The 7,380-nt window shown below is 42.6% G+C and overlaps 1 long non-coding RNA gene across 1 annotated transcript; it reads left to right on the plus strand.

The window, feature by feature from the left end:
• The first annotated feature begins 3,150 nt into the window (after window positions 1-3,150).
• On the plus strand, window positions 3,151-6,934 carry LOC122218943. The gene is made up of 2 exons (XR_006202186.1): window positions 3,151-3,235; window positions 6,675-6,934. It is a non-coding gene; the product is annotated as an uncharacterized LOC122218943 (long non-coding RNA).
• Window positions 6,935-7,380: the final 446 nt, after the last annotated feature.

Raw genomic sequence — 7,380 nt, forward strand, 5'->3', positions numbered from 1 at the left:
TTCTCTTTCTCTCTGCCCCTCCCCACTCTTGCTGTCTCTGTCTCTCTCAAAATAAATAAACTTACAAATAAAATAAAATTTGTATTTGTGTTATATGTTTTATATATTATATTATATATAACAATACATATTATATGAAACATATAATATATAACATTTCTCTGCTGTTTTACTTTTGATCTTTTTGTATTTCTATATTTTAGATTTGTCTCTTTAGATAACATTTTTTGGATGCTGTTTTTTTTTTTTTTTCCCCCGGATTGGTAATCTTTTTCCACTTGCGTTTAAAGAAGTTACTGGTTCATTTTCATTATAATCTTCCATTTTATTGTACTTTCTTAGTCTACCTATTCTATGTTCTTTTTTTGCTTTCCTTTGGAACTCAGTTGAGAATTTTTTAAGCTTTTTAAATTTTTTTAATTATTTTTTAATTTTTTTAATCTTTATTTTTGACAGAGAGAGAGAGAGAAAGAGAGACAGAACATGAGCTGGGGAGGGGCAGAGAGAGAGGGAGACACAGAATCTGAAACAGGCTCCAGGCTCTGAGCTGTCAGTACAGAGCCTGACGCGGGGCTCAAGCCCATGAACCGCAAGATCATGACTTGAGCTGAAGTCAGATGTTTAACAGACTGAGCCCCCTAGGCACTCCAACCTGGTATTTTCTTAATTAGACTTGGGTTATGGGTTTCTTAAGAATACCACAGAGGAACCTGCAATCATGGCTCTCTATCAGGGGGCTCATAATATCAATATAACTTGTTACTGGCAATGTGAACTTTGCAGACATGGTTCAGGTGATGTCTTCCAGGTTTTCCCACTGGGAGGTGATCGTTTTCTCTTTTCCACACCATATCTACTAGAATCGAGTCTCTGAGTCCAGCCCATACTCAAGGAGAGGGGATTTAGCTCGATCTCTTGGCAGAAAGAGTGCCAAAGCATTTGTAAATATATGTGAAAATTGCCACAGTAATCAGTAAATAATTTGGGGGAGATATATTTGGAAGCTATACAACTATCCATTCTACTCATTTAAGTTTCTTCTACAAATTTTTTCAGGTGTATATGTCATTTTTAGTAATCTCTACACCCAATGCGGGGCTCAAACTCATGACCCCAAGATCAAGGGTCACAGGGTCTACCGTGTGACAGAGCCAGCCAGGCACCCCTCTCCTACTACTTTTTGGATTCAAGACTGAGAAATTTTAGCGATTTGTTTCTTCCCTCCTGTACTGATCTGGATGTCACGTAGTGCTTCTGGAATTCAGTTACTAAAAATTATAACATGTGTGATGAACTTATTAACATCCATGTTTTGTTAAAACCTTTCTACCCCATCTCCAAATAATACAAGGAGCTCAGAACCTCTGAAGTCCATCTATCCCATTCCTGACTTATCCGCTGCTTTTGTGTGATATTTTGAGTCTTTTTCATTTACTTATTTTACCCCACAGCTCAGTAGGTAATATCATTGTGTGTGTGTGTGTGTGTGTGTGTGTGTGTGTTTGAAGTTACCCTCTAGTTACCTTGGCTCACATATTTACCACTTTATTCCTTCTCGCCTCTCTTATTCTGAAGAATATTCTTCAGAATTTTCTTGAGTGAGCATTTGCTAGATGTGAACTCTCAATTTTTGTTTATCTGAACACGTCTTTATTTTGTCCTCATTGTTTGAAAGATATTTTTCCCAGGTGTAGAATTCTGGCTTGGTAGTTATTTTCCTCAGCGTATTGAAAATCTTTCTTCACTGCCTTCTGGTCTCTGTTGCGTCTGCAAAGGATTCACGTGCACATCTCTCTGTTCTTGCTTTAAGGGACGTCTCAGGGATCTCCCCCCTCTTTCCTTTCTGGTCCTCCATTCTGCTTGGTGGTCAGACTGCCATCTTGGTACTCATCGGAGAAGTAGGGAGACTTTAAGACTTCGTGTACACCCCCTTCATCCTAATTCTGATGGTGTGGTCCTTTGGGGTCCCAATTTAGCATGGGCAGGGTCATCTGTCAGACCCTCTTCCTCATGTGGGACCTGGGCCTTGACTGCATTCTTTCACCTATAGCTGCTGAACTGAAGCCAAGGTGAGGGGTGTCAGCAGATGCTCTCAGGCACATGAGAGGTTTGATGCTCCAATAATGTGTCTCTTCCTCTAGGTACAGCCAAAAATTGGCTCACGAACTTCCCACTGTCTCTTGGGCTCTACCATGCCAAACAAACTTAATGTTGTTGTTAGTAATTTAGTGTTTTTCATGATTTTTCGAGGAAGGGTTGATCCATATGACCTGGTCTGTCATCAACCAGAGGCTAGAACTTGACAATGATCACTTAATCAGTAAAATTTACAGATGAACAGTGACTGGGCCATCTGGGTCATTTGTCACATACACGTTTGAAGGAAAGTCACATTTGATTAAGTATGGCTGCTAGCCCTTTCTCTTTCTTGAGTGATTATCTCTATCTGCCCCTGTACTAAACCTTTGAGGTGCACTGCCTCCTTTGATAATAAAAACCTATCTATGAGCTGCAGCCTATTTTTATTCCCATTCAACAGATGGAGAACCAAAGGGGGGGGGGGGAAGCTACTCAAACCAGGTCTTTGCCTGATTTCAGACTACCTCCAGGCAAATACACTCCAGGCACCTCCCAAATTAAGACAAAAGCTCATGTTGAATTGGGTAGAGAGACCCCTTCAATTAATTATCTTGGACATAGCATGCCACACCTATTAGGATGCCTATTATTTGAAAAACGGAAAATGATGGTGAGGATGTCAAAAAATCAGAAGCCGTATATCGCTTGTGGGAGGGACTGTAACATGGTTCAGTCGCTATGGAAAATATTTGTGGTGGTTCCTCAAAAGGTAAACCTAGAATAACCATACGATCCAGTAGTTCCAGTAAATACTCTGTCGACCAACAAAAGGCAAAACTGGAAGCTGCAAAATAAAACGGGTGCCTTTATTTGGGGGCTTAGGGATTGTGACCGGGCAGACACGGCGGCGACTGAAATTGAAAGCAAGCTCCGGAGAAAGGGCTTTCGAGTTTTTAGAGGACAGAGGGAATTTGCATAAGCTGTTTTGAATGACATGTGATTGGTGCTGGTGTAGCTACCGTTACACTACTCGCTACGTGATTGGTTGCTAGGGCTAGTGCCGGGCAGAAAGTCGTCTTCTGTTGATTATAACATGCAGCGGATGCCTTGGCTTTTAGCTGAAGTCAGCAGCAACTTCAAGAATTTGAGATAGAAGGTGCGCCTAAATCCCACCTCCCTGTGCCCCTAACTCCTAAAAGTGACACTTTAAGGGGTGTCTGGGTGGCTCAGTCGGTTAAGCGTCTGACTGCAGCCCAGGTCATGATCTTGCCATGCAGAGTTCAAGCCCTGCGTCAGGCTCTGTGCTGACAGTTCATAGCCCGGAGCCCGGACTCTGTGTCTCCCACACTCTCTGCCCCTGCCCTGCTCTCTCTCTCTCTCTCTCTCTCTCAAATAAATAGACATTACAATTTTTTTAAAATGACACGTTTAGCCATGCTTTCTTCATTTGGAATCTTCTGCCACAACCCTAAAGAACCAAAAGTATTGGGAATGTTCCTTATGGCATTATTCACAACAGCCAAAAGCCGGAAACACCCCCAAAGTCCACCAGCAGAACAAATGGATAAACACAAAGCGGTATATCCGTTCCTTTAAAAAGAAGGAAAGTCTGACACAGGCTACAATACGATGAACCTTAGGAACCTTGTGCTAAGTGAAATAAACCAGTCACAAGAGGACCAATATGTGATTCCACTTACGTGAGGAAACCAGAATAGGCAATTTCATAGAAACAGAAGGGAGAATAGGGGTTGGTAGGCGCTAGGAGGAGAGAGGAATGGGCAGTCGTTGTTTTAAGGGTACTGAGTTCCGCTGGGGATGAGGAAAATTTTCTGGAGGAAATAGTGACGGTTGCATGACATTGTAAATGTCCATAATGTTGCTGAATTGTAAACTTGAAAATTGTAACGTGTATTTTACTACAACAAAAATTACCACCAAAACAAAATAAATGCCGTAAATAATTTGTTTTAAAAAACGCATCTCATTGATATAAAACACTTCATTCCTGACATCCAATCAATCCCACATTGACCCTCTTCTTTTAAAAAAAATTTTTTTTTAAAGTTTATTTGAGAGGCAGCACATGAGTGAGCAGGGGCGGGGGAGAGAGAAAGGGAGAGGGAGAATCCCAAGCAGGCTCTGCTCTGTCAGCACAGAGCCTGACATGGGGCTTGAACCCACGAACCATGAGATCATGAGCTGAGTCAAAACCAAGAGTTGGACACTTAACTGACTGAGCCACCCGGGTGCCCTTGACCCTGTTCTTCTAAAGCAGCAGTTTGGGATGTGGAAGAACGTGGTCACAAGGCCATGGCCATTTCCTGAAAAATAGTCCAGGTAGGTTTTAGAAGTTTCCATCCAATGCAGTTAATCTATGCTTAACTCCCGATGGATTTGAAATGGTGCACCAAATTAAAAAAAAAAAAAAATCTTCTCAAAAGGATAAATAGATCAGGGGATTAAGGAGAGAGGAAAATCATATTAGGAGAATAAGTAAAAGCCAGGGGTTAATTTTCCACAGAGAACTGTATCACCTGCTCCTCGCAAGAAGCTGAAAAAGTCCTACAGGTTTGGCACTCAGATTTCGAGGGACCAAAACAGTGGGAGGAGAATTAGCAGCCACAGGATCCAATATCCACACATAAAAAGCACCGTGGGACGGAACGAATGGTCACCATCCCAGAGATGGAAACATGAGGAATTTTGCAGGACCCTTTCTTATAACATTCATCTGTGAGCTAACCCACAGCAGGGAGAACAATTCAGTAGGGTAAAAGACTCAATAATGTAACTCAGCAAATAGTTCTTCACTTGAGTCACCAAGCAGTTTCCATAAATGGGACAAATTCTTAACCTGTCCTCAAAGATTTCATTCAGGTACTAATTTTAGAGTGGAACCCTCCAGTGACTGAGAAAGAGCCAGTGTTACAAACTCACCCTCTTAACCTAAACCAGACCTATCTTGTTTAGTCCACGCTGTGTTTTGTTTGTTTGTTTGTTTGTTTGTTTTCCCGCCTTTCCCCCCTTTCTTTCTTTCTGTAATTGAAGGTGCCTGCAGGGGGCGCCTGGGTGGCTCAGTCAGTTGAGTGACCAACTTCTGCTCAGGTCATGATCTCACAGTTTGTGAGTTCGAGCCCCGCGTCGGGCTCTGTGCTGACAGCTCAGAGCCTGGAGCTTGCTTTGGATTCTGTGTCTCCCTCTCCCCCCCGCTCCCTTGCTCTGTTTCTCTCTGTCTCAGAAATAAATAAACATTAAAAAAAAAAAGAAAGAAAGAAAGAAAGCACCTGCAGGCGGCAGATCATATATTTTCCCGTTCAGAGTAGGCTCCCCAAGTTCCCAGTGTTATTACCCCCCAGCCTGATTTACACATTTATTTTGCTTGCCTGGTCTCTACAGACACTTACTTACAACTTCTGAATGATTCCCTAGCTCTTAATTATGGCTGTATGATCAACTTCTACCCTGACTTTTAACATTACTCAGCCGGTTAAGGTTAAGTGTTACAGAACTTGAGAGCTTTTCATAGGAGAAATGCTTTTCTTTTTTTCCAGACCACACTGACCTTTACTATACGAGGTTGGGCATAAATCAGTGTCCCTCCCTTTTTCCCTAAAGGCCTCTGTCCCCGTTTAACTCCGCATTGTTGATGATGACAATCTCGTTCTGCATTTACTGATTCATTGATTCACATAGCGACGCTCTCCAATGCCACGAAGAAACTTGAGACAAAAAAACAATCCAATGGAATTCCTACTTCTCGACTGGGTCTCTGGGATTTGTTAACAGAAGCCAGGAGCGCCAGAGACCCATTTTAGGCAGAAGTGTGTTTTGGAGAGGGAGCAAACAGAATGACAAAGGCTCGGGGTATGTGGGGCATGTTTGGTAAACTATGTAAAATATTAGGATCTTTTCGTATAAAAGATGCCGTCTCATCTCTGGGTGATAATTCTCACCTGAACTGCAGGGAGACTGGTTTATTCCATTAGCTCAGTCTTCTTCAGTGCTGTGTCTCATGGTTTACCCTGTCTCTCCCCATTCTAAAGCATCGCCTGGTGTTCTTGACGGCTTTGGCAAAAGGAGGTCCCCTGCCCAGGTTTCTAAAGTCTGCTATGGGCTGGATGCGAGGCCTGTTGCGTTCTTGCCCCTCACCCACAAGGCGGCCTGGGTCTCCAGCAGGGAGAGTTAAGCTTTCCTTCCAGCTCTCGTGCAGCTCAAGAACTAATTTGCTTTTTATTCCTTGGAGGTTACAAACATTTGGAGGACAAAAAGGAGCAAGAACGCAAGCAGGAGGGAGGATTTCAATGCTGTTGTCATCTTTTCTCGTCCCGGTTTCCATTTATTATCGTTTTAAGAGGGAAGGGGTCCTTTTCCGAAAGCAGAGCACAGTAAGAAACCAAGCAGTGAACTCCTCCGGGTTTCCCAAGGAACAGAGTTGTTTGTTTGTTTTTTCCTTCCAGTACCAGAGGGGACAAACTCAAATCAAATCTGGTCTCCTGACTCCTCACATAATCCTATGGGTATCTAAATAATTAGCTTCTCTACACTTTCCAAATCAAGAGCTTACTTTCTGCCCCGCGTTCTTGTCTTTGCAGGGCTGCAGTTGTTAAACAGGCAGCAAGAAAAACAAGCCCAAAGTCAGACAAAAAGCAGCTAAATAGCCACATAGCATCTGGCTTCTGCAGACGTTGAACGAGACTATGATGTCGCCTGCCTGGTGTTAATGAAGGAAGACCTCAGCTCAAGCTGGTTCAGGCGCAGAATGTGTAAAACAAGATGGTTGCCTTTTTAATTTTTTTCCCTACCCAGCTGACTGACTTCTGGGCCATTCCATAATAAGTTGCCTTTATCTTTGCTTCTATTGATCCATGAAATCTTTCCCCCCTTACCTATCACTTCTCAAGAACTAAAAGTATCCCGTTTGTTAAGAACCAGTAAGATTTGATCTCCGAGAAATCTAAATTTCTATTCTTCTGGACATGTCGGATTGTTGTGTGTGTGTGTGTGTGTGTGTGTGTGTGTTCATGTAGCTACTATAATATCTGGCATAAAGTAGTTAGGCACGAAAGAGCCCTGAGTAATGCTCACTCAAGTTTCTCACTCTTTATCAGAATTGAATTCAATTTTATCAGGGGTCGTGAACACACATGCATATCAGGGGCAGGCAGGAAAAATAAATTAGTTGACGGGTTCTGGTATAAGTTGTCGTTTCTTGGCCACTTCCCTTATGCTTGGACATAGGACTGAGGAGATTCTAGGGCTGCGGCAAATGGTTTCTAGACAACTCATAACTTTGAACAG

This window comes from Panthera leo, chromosome B2 (assembly GCF_018350215.1).
Source record: "Panthera leo isolate Ple1 chromosome B2, P.leo_Ple1_pat1.1, whole genome shotgun sequence".
NCBI classification, from domain to species: Eukaryota; Metazoa; Chordata; class Mammalia; order Carnivora; family Felidae; genus Panthera; species Panthera leo.